The following is a 16,246-nucleotide window of genomic DNA, read 5'->3' on the forward strand; positions in this document are numbered from 1 at the left end:
TTAAGTTGAGGAATTTTAGGCATTGGTTATTAAGATTCTTTAGATATTTTTTAAGTTAATATCTTTTCGAATATTAACTTAAAATGGAATATTTTTGAATTAAGTGGTTACAACTTAATTTTTGATATTTAATTAAATTTAAATTTGAAAAATATTTAAGTTCTAGATTTTTTCTAATACAACTTAAATTAGATATTTTTTTCAAATTTTGTGGAAAAGATACTTAGTCAAATAAGATATTTTCTAGATAGTTATTTCTAGACTACTTATTATTTCTAATATTAAATAGGAAAATATTATACATTGTTAAATCAATTATTTATATAATTAATTTTGGTACAATTTATTTTAAGTATATTTTTCCTAGTATTAAACTAGAGACTAATAATTAAGCATTCTCTACACTTAATTATTTATTTCTTGAATTTAATACATTTAATTAATTTGAAAATTGAATATCTAAGTTGATTTTTATCATCATACTTAAATATTTCTTTTTCATGACATTTAATTAAATAGAAAATTATTTTTAGTTGAAATTTATTTTTTCAACTAAATTTAAATAATTTTCAAAATATATTTTTTCTTTATTTTATTAATCAATTTTCGAAATTGCATTTCTTAAATGCTAGAATTTCGAATTTTATCTTGAAAAATAGATTAAGTTGTAAATTAATTATTTATTTTAATTAATTCTTGGATCAACTTAAATCAATGATTTTTTCATTTATTGATTAATTTAAAATAAATTGAATTAAAGTATATTGTTAGAAATTAAATTAATTAGTCAAAGGAAAATCTAGATAGATGATATTTTTGCTTGAAGTATTTTTCTAGTGTATTTAATTAAATAGAAAATTAATATTTAAGTTGATTTTCATCATCATACTTAAATATTTGAAATTTTTCTTATATATTTAATTAAATAGGAAAATTATATTTTTTGTTGTAAATTAATTTTATTAATTAATTTTGGGCCAATATTAAATTAGAATAATTTTTCCAGGATTAATTTTTTATTTTAACATGCATTTTCAAAAATTGTATTCTTAAATACTTTAATTTTTCGAAATGCAATATATATTTATAGAAAATTAAATTTGAGTTGTAAATTAATTTATATTAATTTTGTAACAACTTAAATTGAATATTTTTCTAAATATTTATTGGAAATTATTACTAAGATGGAAATAATTCATGTTATTTTCATATCCATCTAAGTAAAATTTATAAATATTAAATTAAAATTTATATTTAGAATTTTTCATTCTAAATTGGAAATTTTAAATAAATATATATTTAAAATAAATAAATTAAATAAAGAGAATCAAAGAAAATACAACTTACTTTAAATAATGAGCTTGATTATTATTAAGATATTCGATCTCCATTGTTGGTCTTACAAAAATTAAATGTTTTCAATATAACCTCGAGACGCTAGACTTCGTCCCCCTATGGATGGTTATTCGTTGAACGCATTTAACACCGTAAGATTTCATTTGATAAGTGTTTTGTAAGTTTTCGTCTCTATTAGACTCTCCCCTACGGTGACTACTTAGAGATAAACTTATGAAACATGAAACAATGGTGGAAGCTCATAAAATGAGAACAACCTTGACTCTCGCCTACCGGGACAACGTTGGATTCTTAGTTTGATCGAATAAAAGGTTGCTAGAATGGTTTCTATTTTAGATGAGCTGACAACTCTATTCAATAAATGATGCTTTGACTCTCGCCTACCGGGACACTGTATCAGTTTTTTGAAAACCTTGGAAATTATTTAGGATTGTATGTTTTAGTATTTTCACTAGTCATTCCTACCTGCTATATGCTTATAATTTCTGAATTGTGTATGAATTTATATTGAACCATGTTATTTTCTGTTATTAAGTTGTAGTTTAATTTCGAATCTTCATTGTTGGTCTAACATGTTTGTTTTTCTAATGAGATAAATCCATAATGGATTTTCACCATTAGACATACATAATAGTGTAAGATCTCGAAAGATAAATATTGTATATGCAACATCTAGCTGTTCATCAATTGATGACACCTTACACTAGTATTTTTACAATATAAAACAAGAAGATTACATAAATAAGATTACTTTGTCTTTCGCTAATCGAAGCATCGTTGGATTCTTATTTGTAAACGAAATTATCCTAATTCCTCTTAGCTGATTCATTTCGAATTAGCTTCAAAACATATCATTGGATGAATGGTCTATAAATCATTTCATGTCATTCTATATTTTCTCTTAAGAAAATTAAATGACGCTTATGATTATAATCCCGAAATTCTATTCCCAATTGATATAAATCCTCAATCTTAGAAATCTCCTACTTGTATGGGCAAATCTGACTTAGAGTTTATATTAGTAGTGGTGGTCCAAGAAAGAATTACTCATTATATTTGGTTGAATTTAAGTCTTTGACTTTAATTTTAGAATCCAAACAGAAATTTTCTTATATTTCTAATTCCAGAATACAATACAGTTACACTTTCTCAAGTGTTTAATATCCATCTTCTATTAATGGATTAAAACTGTATGGAATATGAGTTAGGTATTCTGTGACTAGGATCCACTTACAGTATTCTAAGAACTCTTTGATGTAACTAAACCTATGTCATCATAGACACTACCACATTTTTTTTTAATCTATGGCATTTGTATCTTGTTCATAGTGGATTTGACAAGATCAATCTCTGCAAAGAGTTAATATGCCTATATCCACTGAAAGTAGTTCATCTCATTCGCAGATGGATGTACATTCAGGGGTGGATATGATTAGGCTCAATCTTGAAAGGCTATTCGTGTTCTTTGATTTGTTAGTTAAGCCTACTTTTAGGTCAGGGTGATACGTACATTTTGGGAACACGGTAGTGCAATTGAGTGGGAGCGCTAGCATAAACATGGAATCTATAGCTTCTATCTGGCGAATAGTAAGCAAAGGATGATCTCCTTCGAGCTTGACCAAACGAAAATAAATGGTGGAGATCTCATTTCACATAAGCTGAAATATTATTTATACGGGGTCAAGTGTTTTAAGGATAAAATACATAGTAGGGTGTTACGGTAATTTAATCCCTTTACTGTGTAGATCATTCATATAGAGGATCATTGATCACATTAGGATTATAACAATGGATAACTAATGATGTGTCTATATGGTGGAACATATAGAGCATTATATATACTGAGAGTGCAATTCTAAGTTCTATGCGTGGATTCAACGAAGAATTAATAAGTTAGTGAATTTTAGTCCTAAATTCTTGATCTACTTATTAGAAGCTCGGTTATATAGACCCATGGTCCCCCCACTAGTTGAGATAATATTGCTTGTAAGACTCATGTAATTGGTTTTGATTAATCAATTATAATTCTCAAATTAGACTATGTCTATTTGTGATTTTTTCACTAAGTAAGGGCGAAATTGTAAAGAAAGAGTTTATAGGGGCATATTTATTAATTATGATACTTTGTATGGTTCAATTAATAAATATGATAAATGACAATATTATTTAATAATTATTTATAGTTATTAAATAGTTAGAGTTGGCATTTAAATGGTTGAATTAGAAAATTGGCGTTTTTGAGAAAATCAGATGCAGAAAAGGTAAAACTGCAAAATTGCAAAAAGTGAGACCCAAATCCACTAAGCATGGCCAGCCACTTTTGTAGGCAATTTAAACTGATATTTTCATTATTTTAATGCCAAATAATTCAAACCTAACCCTAGTGGAATGCTATAAATAGATAGTGAAGGCTTCAGGAAAATTACACTTAAATTTTCTATTTTTCCTTCAGAGAAAAACCTGAGCCTTCTCTCTCCCTATCTTCGGCTGACCCTTCTCTTTCTCCTTCCCTCTTCAATTTCGAAAATCTTAGTGTGAGAGTAGTGCCCACACACAGCAAGTGATACCTCAATCATAGTGAGGAAGATCGTGAAGAAAGATCATCAGCAAAGGAGATTCAGCATCAAGGATTCAGAGAAAGAAGATCCAGGTTCAGATCTTGATAATACTCTGCTACAGAAAGGATTCAAGGGTTAGAGATCTGAACGGAAGGAGTCATTTAATTCCGCTGCACCCAATGTAAGGTTTCTTTAACTTTATATGTGTTTATTTCATCGTTTTAGAAAGTTCTTATTTAGGATGTTAATAAACATACTTGTGAGTAGATCTAAGATCCTGGTAAAATAATTTCCAACAGAAACTCCTGGCCAGGCCCAGGCCTATTGAACATGCACTTCGCATAAGGGAGCCCATTTCACCTTTACGGCCATCTCATCCGTTTGCTGGAAAAGGGAAGGCTGTTATGTCTTAGATAAATTCGATGTCAGGTGATGATGGACTTCTGACTTTCTGGGCGGGCAGTCACTCTGCGCTTTACTTCTTTTTCAGCTTCTTGACTTTCATGCTTTGTATTTTCTACTGGTTTATGCTAACCACGCTATTTTTATTCTGTGCAGACATGTCTCGTCAGATGCTCGACGCTTTGAGGAAGAGGATGGGCAGAAGTTCTAGCGCCTCCCCTCCGGCCAAGAAGTCTAAGGGCGGAGAGGGGTCTTTAGAGAAGAGACCATCTGGAGAAGTTATTGACCTTTCCAAGGAGCTGACTGATGCGAATCCTTCCACTCCCAAATCTGCCAAGTCTAATGAGTTTGGGCCACCAACAACTGGGTCTGAACATGTCAGGAGGATCCCTGAGCGGGTGCAGGCACCAACTCCACCCGTGCCCGTGCTGCCTGAGGCCAAGAAGGGCAAGGAGCTGCTAGCTCACTACATGAACCGGCTGGTTCCTGAGGTCAGTGAGCAACTGGCGGGTGCTGACAACGACTCATCTTTGGATGTGTTGGTGGGCGGAGTCTTGAAGGAGCTCACCAGGGTTAGTCTTTTTTGATACTTCCCTTTTAACTTTTCACACTTAGCTCCATATGCTGACTTTTTCCTTTATGCAGGCCGGTTTGAAGTTGGCTTACACTTACTCCCGGGCTAAATCTGCTACTTCCAAGAGTGTGGCTCTGTCCGACACCTTGAAGGCGGAGGTGGATCTGGCCAAGAAGGAAGCTGAGGAGGCCAGGGAGGAGACTGGAGCTGTTCGCCATGAGTTGGGTGAGGCCAACAAGAAGTTGTTTGCCACCGAGAAGAAGATCTCCGTGCCAACAAAGGACCTCGAGGCTGCTGATCGCTTTGAGGAAACCATCGAGACCTTATCCGTTGAAGTTGACCGTCTTCAGGATGAGAGGAGTTCTTTGCGGCAAGTTCTTCTTCGGCTAAAGGAGGATAAGGATGCCCAGGTGACCGAGGCGGACCGTTTGAAGGAGAAGGTCAATGCTTTGGAGGCTGCCAGCCTTGAGCTCTTCTTTGATTTTTGGAAGGCTAATCCCCAGGCCAACTTCGACTACTTGGGCGATGCTAAGGACATGTACCTCGAGTACTGCATGGCCCACGTTGCCTATGGTCGAAAAGAGGTGGCTGCTTCAACTTCCGGCCAAGCTTCTGACCAGGCTGCTGATGCTTCTCCTGCTCGAACAACAGATCCTCCTGCTCCAGTTGGCTCAGAAGAACCGAACCAAGAGCCTGGGACTCCAGCTGTTTGAACACTTCTCTTTTTATCTCCTATTTATATATATATAGATTATATGGCCTCAAGGCCTTTCAGAGATCATGACCGGCCAAGCGGTCTTTAAACTTTGAATTATTTTTCATTTTTTGAACAACGGGCTGATCGAGCAGCTTTTAATCCCGGTACTATATGCTCTTGTTATCCTTAATGAATTTCATTCTCTGTTTATAATTGTCGTGCAATTGTGATTGTTTTATGTTTACCAAATGCTTTGTACAGGTATAGGTGCCCCCCAAGTGACCGAGCAGACGTATGACTCTTGGTCACTTGTCTTTCGCAAATTTATTGCTTTTCTGTTCGGTGTTTTGGGTTCGACTGAACCTTTTGTACGCACTTTAGGTAAATTATAATCATGCTAATTTTTTCGACTCAATAGAATTGGAAATACTATCTTTATTCTTTTATTGATCGAAAATGTATTTGTTACCGTAGTAACTTACATCAGAGCTAGTGATCTAATATGATCTTTTTAGCTTAACATGACATAAAACAAATAAGAAACTATACTTTAAAGTGGTCTACCCGACCTGAGTACTTTTTTTTCTGAAGCCTTTGCGCGTAGTCCGCCCAAGAGGCCATTCACTTAGAAGCGAATGTTCAATAGTACTTTAATGTGGTCTACCCGACCTGAGTACTTTGAAATGGTCTATCTGACCTGAGTACTTTGAAATGGTCTACCCGACCTGAGTACTCTATTGGTAGTATTTCCTTAAATGTTCTCCATTCCAATATCGTGGTACTAGAATGAGTTGCATTTTTTCATCATACTTACCCAGTTTGTATGCTCCGGAGTCGAGAACTTCGACCACCTGGTATGGTCCTTCCCAGTTGGGTCCTAGTACGCCTGACGTGCTGTCTTTGGTGTTTAGGAATACCCTTCTTAGGACCATATCTCCCACAAAGAATTTCTAAGCTTTCACTTGTTTGTTGAAATACCGAGCTACTTTTTGTTGATGAGCTACCAACTTTAAGTTTGCAGTTGCTCGTTTTTCTTCGATTTCATCAAGTGATTCTGCAAGGAGTATGTGATTGGTACCTTGATCGTACGTCAACAATCTGTGGGATGGTGGATCGAGTTCGACGGGCAGCATAGCTTCATAACTGTACGCCATTGAAAATGGTGTCTGACCGGTTGTTGTTTTTTCCGTTGTACAGTATGACCATAGAACTTCGGGGAGTTCTTCCGGCCAATTTCCTTTGGCATCTTCAAGTTTCTTCTTTAGTGTATCCTTCAAGGTCTTGTTGACTGCTTCAACTTGACCGTTTGCTTGGGGATGTGCCACTGCGGAGAAGCTTTTGATGATGCCATGGTTCGCACAAAAATCAGTGAAAGATTGACTGTCGAACTGTTTGCCATTGTCCGAAACTATTTTGTACGGTAGTCCGAACCGGTATATGATGTTCTTCACTATAAAGTCTTGAACCTTCTTTGATGTGATAGTTGCGAGTGGTTCGGCTTCAGTCCACCTAGTAAAGTAGTCGACTGCTACCACTGCGTACTGCACTCTGCCTTTACCTTTAGGTAACTGTCCGATTAGGTCAATTCCCCAGATGGCAAAGGGCCATGGACTTTGCATTTGTGTCAGCTCATTGGGCGGAGCTCTTGGTATCTTTGAATATCTCTGGCATTTGTCGCACTTCTTGACATAAGCTTTCGAATCTTCAATCATCGTCGGCCAGAAGTAGCCTTGCCTTAGGATTTTCTTTAATAAGCTCTGTCCGGCTGCATGATTTCCACAGAATCCGTTGTGAACTTCATATAGAAGCCATGCAGCTTCATTTTGTGTGACGCATCTGAGTAATGGCATTGAGAATCCTCTTCTGTACATGATCCTGTCTACGATGATGTACCGTGTTGCCTTTCTTCTCATTTTGTGAGCTTCATTTCGGTTATCTGGGAGCTCCCCAGAGTTGAGATAGGCTGCTATTGGCGTCATCCAGTTCAGAGATGTGTCGATCATTTTGATTTCTTCCGTGCCGGTGATGCTAGGCTCTGCAAGAAACTGGATAAGGACCAAGTTCGCCTTGTCACTTACATTGTTGCTCGCCAATCGGGCTAGCGCATCTGCTGTTGTATTTTCTTCTCTTGGAATTTGCCTGAGGCTGTAGCTTTTGAATTCTGTGAGCAGATAATGTATTTTGCTCAGATATGCTATCATTTTTTCTCCCCGAGCCTTGTATTCGCCAGATACATGATTTACCACTAGCTGTGAGTCACTGCAGATCTCGATGTGCTCGGCCTTCATCTCTTTCGCTAGTTTGAGTCCAGCGATTAGGGCTTCGTATTCGGCCTAGTTGTTGGAGGCTTTGAATTTGAATTTGACCGCTGCATGCAGGTGTTGCCCCCAAGGTGTGACAAGGGCAATTCCTGCGCCGGATAGCTGACCTGTGGCCGACCCACCCACATGCAGCTTCCAGGTCGGCTTGTTTTCAGTGTTGCTCAGCTGTGGTGTTGACTCAAGATCGCTTTCTGGGATGCTTTCAGTTTTTCCTGTGCATTCCACCACAAAGTCGGCCAAGGCTTGGCCTTCGATAGTTGTTCGGGGTTGGAAGTTGATTTCGTACTGACCCAATTCCACTGCCCACTTGAGTAACCATCCAGAGGCATCTGGCTTTTGCAGTATTTGTCGTAGTGGTTGGTCGGTGTACACCCAAACAGGATGAGCTTGAAAGTAAGGTCTTAACTTTCTTGTTGCTAGGATGAGGCAGTAGGCGAGCTTTTCTATCAACGGATATCGGCCTTCGGCCTCGATGAGTCTTTTACTGATGTAATAGACTGGATGTTGCACGCCGTCTTCTTCTCTGATTAGTACGGCGCTTACGGCATGCTCCGTTACTGCTAGGTATATCCCCAGTTCCTCACCGTCCAGAGGTTTAGAAAGAACGGGAGGTTTTGCAAGCTGTGCCTTTAGGTCTTGAAAAGCTCTTTCACATTCTTCTGTCCATTCGAACTTTTTGTTTCCTCCTAGGATGTTGAAGAGTGGGACACATTTATCCGTTGATTTTGACACGAATCTGCTAAGTGCGGCGATTCGACCAGTTAGGCTTTGTACCTCTTTGGTTTTTGTTGGTGAGTTCATATCCAGGAGGGCTTGGATTTTTTTCGGATTGGCTTCAATTCCTCGAGCATTGACGATGAAGCCTAGAAACTTTCCCGAGCTGACTCCAAAGGAGAATTTTAGGGGATTTAGTTTCATGTTGTATTTCCTCAGGACTTTGAAACATTCATCCAGGTCGTCTATGTGCCCCCCAGCCTTTCTGGATTTGACGAGCATATCATCCACGTACACTTCCATATTTCTGCCGATCTGATCTTTAAACATCTTGTTGACCAAACTTTGGTATGTAGCTCCGGCGTTTTTAAGACCAAACGGCATGACTTTTTAGCAGTAGAGACCCATATCTGTCCTGAAACTTGTATGTTCTTGGTCTGGTAGATGCATCTTGATTTGATTGTAGCCTGAATAAGCATCCATGAAGCTTAATATTTCGTGCCTGGTTGTTGCGTCGATGAGCTGATCGATTCTTGGAAGTGGGAAACAGTCTTTAGGGCACGCTTTGTTGAGGTCTGTGAAGTCAATACACTCTCGCCATTTCTTGTTCGGCTTAGGCACGAGTACGGGGTTCACGACCCAAGCCGGGTAAAAGGCTTCAATGATGAAGTTGTTGTTGCGCAGCTTTCCAACTTCATCTTTCAGGGCTACTGCTCGTTCTTTATCCAGCAATCTTCGTTTTTGCTAAACTGGTCGGATGTTAGGATCGATATTCAGGACGTGCGAAATAATTGAAGGATTGATTCCGACCATATCCGCATCTGACCAAGCGAAAACATCTAGGTTTGCTCTCAGAAATTTTATCAATTCTGATTTTACTTCGAGCAACAAACCCTTTCCAATTTTTAGCTTTCTAGCCAGGATAGCTGGATCGATCTCGATCTCTTCTAATTCTTCCACAGGTCCAACATTGCTGCTTGGGTCCCCAAGTCAAGGATCCACATCTTCATCCTTGCCTTGGGAAGTTTCCTACTTGGGAATATTGATTCCCTTGTCTGGGGTCTGGCTGGAGGATACTTCCTTCTTAGCCTTGGCCACTGCAAGGTTGTAACATTCTCGAGCAGATTGTTGATTCCCTCTAAGACACCCTACCCCGTTTTTGTTCGGGAACTTCAGGCACGAGTGAAATATTGATGTGACAGCTTTTAAGTCATACAAGGCTGGTCGGCCTAGCATTACGTTAAAGGCTGAAGGAACATCCAATATCAGAAATTGTGCCATGATAGTTATGCTCGTAAGAGCTTGTCCAACTGTGAGGGGTAGCTGGATTTGTCCTAGAGGCGCAACTCCTTGGCCGGAGAAAGCATAGACGGGCTAAAGGCATGGAGTTAAATCCTTGAGTTGGAGCTCCATCTTCTCATAAGCAGTTTTAAACAAAATATTTGAAGAAGCCACATTATCGATCATGGTTCTGGACACCATTTTGTTTGCTATCTGGACTTCCAGACTAGCAAGTCGTTGTGCGAAAATCTTATCTGGACAGCATCTTCCTCGTTGAATGTTATGGTTGGCTCTCCTGCGCGTGGAACTTTGGGTTTCCTCTCTTCCACGGCCAGGATGACTTCTTCTTGCTCGTATTGAGTTGTTCGGGCATATCTTTCTCGAGCTTTGCCCGTGTCTCCAACGATGTGCGGGCCTCCAATGATGACTTGCAAGTGTCCATCAATTGGCGGAGGCATCAGATCCTGGTTATTCTGACCTTGGTTGGCCTTGACGTACTTCTGTAAGTGCGGGTTGTTTTTCTTGATCAGAAGTTCTATTTCCCGCTTTAAGTTGTAGCATTCGTTGGTGTCGTGGCCGCAGTCTCCATGGAACTGACAAAATTTTGTCATGTCCCTTTTGCTGGTATCTTTTTTCATGGGCCCGGGCTTCTTGTACGGAATTAACGACTGAGTTGCTATGTACACACTTTCTATATCTTCAGTTAAGATAGTGAATGCAGTGTGTTTAGCGCGATCACAGGGAGTCTGTTCGGGTTTTTCGGTGAACTTTCTCTTCTTCCCGTTTCCTTGCTTGTGCTTGTTTCCCGAACGCTTGCCACTGGAATTGCTGGAATAATGGGGAAGTTGGGCGGACGTTCCAGTAGAAGGAATCTTCGTTTCGCTCAGCTTTTGCTCACCTTCTGCTCGCTGAATGCTTCTTCGAGCTTGATAAAACCTTCGGCCCGGTCAAGGAAATCACTCATTGAGTCGAACGGTCCGTTTTTCCTTATATCCTTCCACAGTTCGCCAAAGACTTCAATGCCCCCCAGTATCGCGGATAACTTTCCATCCTCGATTACCCGTGATACCTTGGTCGCTTCCGTCATGAATCTGCTGATGTATGCCCGGAGTGGCTCGCCTGGTCGCTGTTTTACTTCGACCAAATCTCCCAGATGCAATTAGAGTTGGCGTGAGGAAGAGAATTGTGCATGGAATTCCGAAGAGAAGGTTTTCCATGAACTAAACTTTCCAGGAGCCAACTTGAAATACCATTACTGTGCGGCCTCCGACAGAGTGGAAGGGAAGATTCTGCAACATACGTCTCCTCGTACCCCTTGTAAATCCATTTGCATCTCAAAATACTTGAGATGGGAGAGGATCTTCTCTCCCAGTGTACATCTTCAATGTTGGCATCTTGAACTTGTGGGGTAGTGGCAGGAGGTTGATCTCTGGTGAGAAGGGAGTTCTACGTGCACGTTCTAACTCAAGATCATTATTACGCTGCCCGGCCATGCCATGAAACATATTCTTCAGTTCGTCGAGCTGGGCATGTACGGCTGGGCTGACTTGATTAACATTCTCGTCGGATTGGATTACGTCAGCGTCTTTCTGAGCGGGGATTTGAGTATGGGCTTCGGGCTGCACGTTCGTTGTAGTATTCTGCTCGTCTGCTCCCCTTCTTCTATTTAAATCGTCCCTTAGGTCATGGGTTGTTCCCAACCTATCGAACACAGAAGAACCTGGCTACCTTAGTGATTGGTTCGCTTGGTTGGCAGGTGGAATGGCTCCATTGTTTTATGTGGATCCGTTGCGCATGACCCCTCCTGATGAATTCCCGAACAAGGTCTGTCCGCCTACCTCTTGTCCCACGAGTGGAACTCATGACTGGGGATTGGACGGCTGACCGTTGGTTGTCTGGGAGGCATTCACCGTTGGGTCATCCTCGGTCTCTCCTAGGGGAATGACGCTCGGTGTTTGCTGGCCTACAGCCTCATAGGCTCTTCGTATCAGCACAGTGGCTTACCGACTACGATCTTCGATTTCTGCATGGTGAGCCCTTAATGCCTCCATCTCTTTGTCCCTCCACTCGGCGAACTTACACCTCTGTTCGTCAAACGCGAGGTTTACTGTGGCACGTACTTCCTCCTGATCGTGATGCAGGGTATTATTGTGACCCTGCATGAGTCCGAGCGCAGCGCGGAGGATTTGCAATTCGGTTGCATCTCCGATGGTCGTTTGGGCGTTGATGCCTGGTGGAACAGTCGTGTTATGAATGCCCTGGCTGTGTGCGGAACCGTTGTTTTCGGTCTCTTGCACACCAGGCACAGTTTCAGTAACAGGAGTTGTCCCACCATTCACCATGCTTCCCGTCTGTCCAGGATTGACAGCGGGTGGAACCCTTGAACTCCCTGGGTCCTGCAACGTCGGATCCAGCGTCTGTGACTGTGCTGGGTCAGACAGGCCTCTACGAGTTTGTACCATCATGTCGAGTATTGAAAAGAGCGATCTGTGATTCTTCTCTCAATGAAAACACCAAAATATTGACTTCGCTTTTAGCCAACGGCAATGAGTCTTTTTGAGAAGCGATAAACGATATGTCATAATAAGAATATGTAGTAAAGCAATAATAAGACACAAAAATTTTATAGAGGTTCAGCCCCGAGCAGTTCGGTAATAGCCTAATCCTCGTTAGTTGTATTGACTTAAGAATAAGGAAGAAGTTTCCTTTTCTTATAGCTCTTACGATAATATCTCTGAATATATAATTCTTAGATAGCCTTAGCTTATAGCGTTTCGGCGTACAATTTCTCGGTCCTTTCCCCAGTGAACATTCCTCACAACTTATAGGGCTGGAAACTTGAGGAGGAAGAGTTTCCTCTCTCGTTACAATGCGCATAAACAGAAAGATCGTGTGATCAATGTTGAATGCAAGGATCGTGGGATTGAGGCCGAATACACTGATAGTGGGATCGTGTGTATGCCACATCCACGTAAGTTGATCCCTGAGTTATAGGGATTGAGCTGGTGACTCATGATGCGTTAAGCTGAATTCGCTAAGTGTTGCTCATTCTGCACGGCTCGTTGAGTATTCCATTTTGGATATGCCAGCGAGGCATCCTGTTCGGCATGTTGATCCGAACAGATGCTCTATGTAGAGTCCACGTGTCACCATTCTCGTGATGCCACGTCAGAGTGCCAAATTTGGGATAACAGTGTCAATCTCACACAGAAAAAATAAAGCTATAAAAGTAAAAATATGAACATAGGGTTTTTTACGTGGTTTTGCAGTTAAAATTCTACATAGTCCACGAGTCAATCTTATTCAGATTTCTGATTTTTTTTCTCAGGGCCTCTTTCGTATGAGTTTTTCATTCCCCTTTTTGATCTTACTTGCCACTATTTATAATCATATAGTGAGCAGTTAATTACAAAGTTGACTGTAATCGTTTTACGATGATCATCCCCTAGAATCATGGAATTTGATTACAAATCACGCTAAGTAAATGCAGTTTCTATTTAAATTTCACACAATTGTGAATATCCCGCTTTTCTTGGGCCAAAATGGACGCATATTAAAGATATATGGTGAGCCTTATCCCATTGGGATACCACGCTGGGAATGGAGCTGAGTTAATTTTGATGGCGAGCTGGAGCTCGTCATATGTCTTCCTGAGGTTGATAATTCTTTTACTTTAATTCTGACAACTATAGTTTCTGGTGTCGAGATGATCTTTCTCGCATGCATGCCCTCTTACAGGGAGATCAACGCCTCGCTATCTATCACCTTGATTCACCCCTCTGCTTATACTTAGTTTGTATACCGTGTGCTATACGCTAAGTATTTCTATTGTCATTATATCTCTTCCACACAATGAGGTTAATGCCTCGTCTTGCACACTTGCAATTACATGGTTTCTCGTCGAGACACAAATCAATAGTTTCTCGTATAAGACTATTCAGTCAACTAAGTTATAAATATACTCTGTTAATTATGCTTTTAACGAGTTATTCCACGTCAAGTGTAATTACGATTGCGTGTAAGTTCTCCATTCTTCCCAGCTCGACACGTGTCTTCTTCTGATTTACTTGTCGAATTTCGAGTATTATAATTAGTACATAAAATAATTATAATAAATAATATTATGTATATGATTTTAATTTTCTCTAATTGTATAGAACTTATTAATAAATTGGAGCTTATAGATATTTTTCTACTAAATTTAATTATACTATAATTTTTTTATACGCATCTATAAAAAAAAATTTGAAAAAATAATAAACATGATAAATATGTATATATTGTTTTAAACAAAATTATGTATTTATAAATATATATACTGTTGTTACAGTATATTTAGGGTCGACCTTGAGAGTAGACAAGCTGGGCGTGCACTTCGGGTTCTCGAACGCTCAAGACCCTGAAATTATGAAAAAAAAAATTATTAATATATAGATAACATATTAAATATAATAAAAAAATATTACAAATACAATTTTGTGTAGTAGTAAAAAGTCTTACTTTAAGTTAAGAGGTCAAGTAATCAATTCTCAACTTTTACTTTTTTATTTTCTTAAAAAAATATTTAATGTGTAGCTATAAATGATTGAAACTTAAGCCCTTCAAAGTTTTAAAAAACTTTACTATTAAACCATGGCACTAGATCTATTAGTTTGATAATAATTAAACTACATATAGGGCCAAAATTTAGTTTGTTATACACCTTACAATCCTTCCTGTATATATTATATTATTTTTCTAATTATATAATATTAAATTTATAAATTTAAATGTTATACTACAATATACATTTTGGAATTTACAAAATTGATATATAAATACTATTTATATTAAATTTTAATTCTAATATGCACACATTAATTAATGTGAAAAAATTATAACTAATTAGATACGATTATGCTATTCAATTTCAATCACACAACAAAATAATATGAATTTAAGAATGCTTTATTTATAGCTTAAAATACAATACCTAAATCATTTGTAAAACATGTGGAGTTTTTGTAAAAAAAAAAAAAATCTGACAATTAAATTCACGTATCAAATTCTTGGCTTTTCAGTGACAACAAAGTTCACTATCAATAAAACATAAGTGGTAAAAATAACACTAAAAATATCTAGAAGTGCATGGCTTATAAGTGAGAAGGTAAGAGTAAGAGTGAGGCTATTCACATATTGTATTTGTGGAAGAACTTACTCTACGTATGCTGATGAATAGTAATCAGCAATTCTCCTTCAGCCAGTAAATCCCTTTATTCTTATTCTTATTTTTTATTTTGGAAAAAAAAAAAAAACTTAGACTTATTATTTTTTGATTGCAATTTGCAACTAGTAATGTATGGATAAGCTCATATGCATGGAGGGAACGGACGTAGGACTTGGTAATTAATGAGCTCATAAATTCAGGTGAGAGTTTAATTTCCATGTTTGAAGCTATATTATAAAATATAATAAAAAAAACCCACTAATTCGTAATAACCTTCAACTTTTATCTATATTCTTTTTTATATGAAAATAGAAGGAAAATTCAAATGAGCAAGAAAATAGCATACTATATTGTTTCAATCAAATTCATCAAAAATATTGTTTCAATCAAAGTATTTTTCTACTGACATACGTACAAGTACAAAGCTCACCATCAAGAAATGAGTACAGATATTTATTCTATGTCTAAAAATTTGAAAGCATATATACACAAAAATACAATAAGCTTGATTGAAGGGTTGCATCATGTTCAAGTACTAATCGTCCCCTTGCACTACATATGGGCCAAGTTGTGTATTGAATCTAAAATGTAAGGATACCTTCCCTCTCCATTATCATAAATAAATAAAAAATAATAATAAATAGTATTTGATGGCCCAATGTTTGTTGATGGGCTTGTTGTAGTGGTAACAAAGGGAGGGGACCATGTAGAAATTCTTAGTTGCTCTTCCTACAATCATGTGCTTCGGTTGGCCTCACCTTAGACATGTTCACATAGTAACATTCAACCATATGATACCTTGCCGGTTGTTTGTTCCTATTTCTACCACAAATTGGGTTTTGTAAAAACCTTATTGGGCCCTCTTATAATCATGGTGATAACCCCCCCCCCCCCCCCCTCCCCTCTTTTTTCTTCTTCTTCTTCTTCTTCTTCTTCTTCCCTTTCCACTAGCCATGTTCTCCTAATCCTTTCATTTTCCATCAATTTCTTTCAATGGGATAAAAATTGTAGATTTCTCTCAATTTTTCGATGGAGACCCTCCATTAAAGTGCAATCAATTTGGTTTGATTTTATTTTTTTTATTTCTCTTTGTTGCTCTTTTTTAACAAGTATAGCGACAATAGGATCCAACCAAAT

The sequence above is a fragment of the Cannabis sativa genome, chromosome 8, assembly GCF_029168945.1.
Source record: "Cannabis sativa cultivar Pink pepper isolate KNU-18-1 chromosome 8, ASM2916894v1, whole genome shotgun sequence".
Taxonomy (NCBI): domain Eukaryota; kingdom Viridiplantae; phylum Streptophyta; class Magnoliopsida; order Rosales; family Cannabaceae; genus Cannabis; species Cannabis sativa.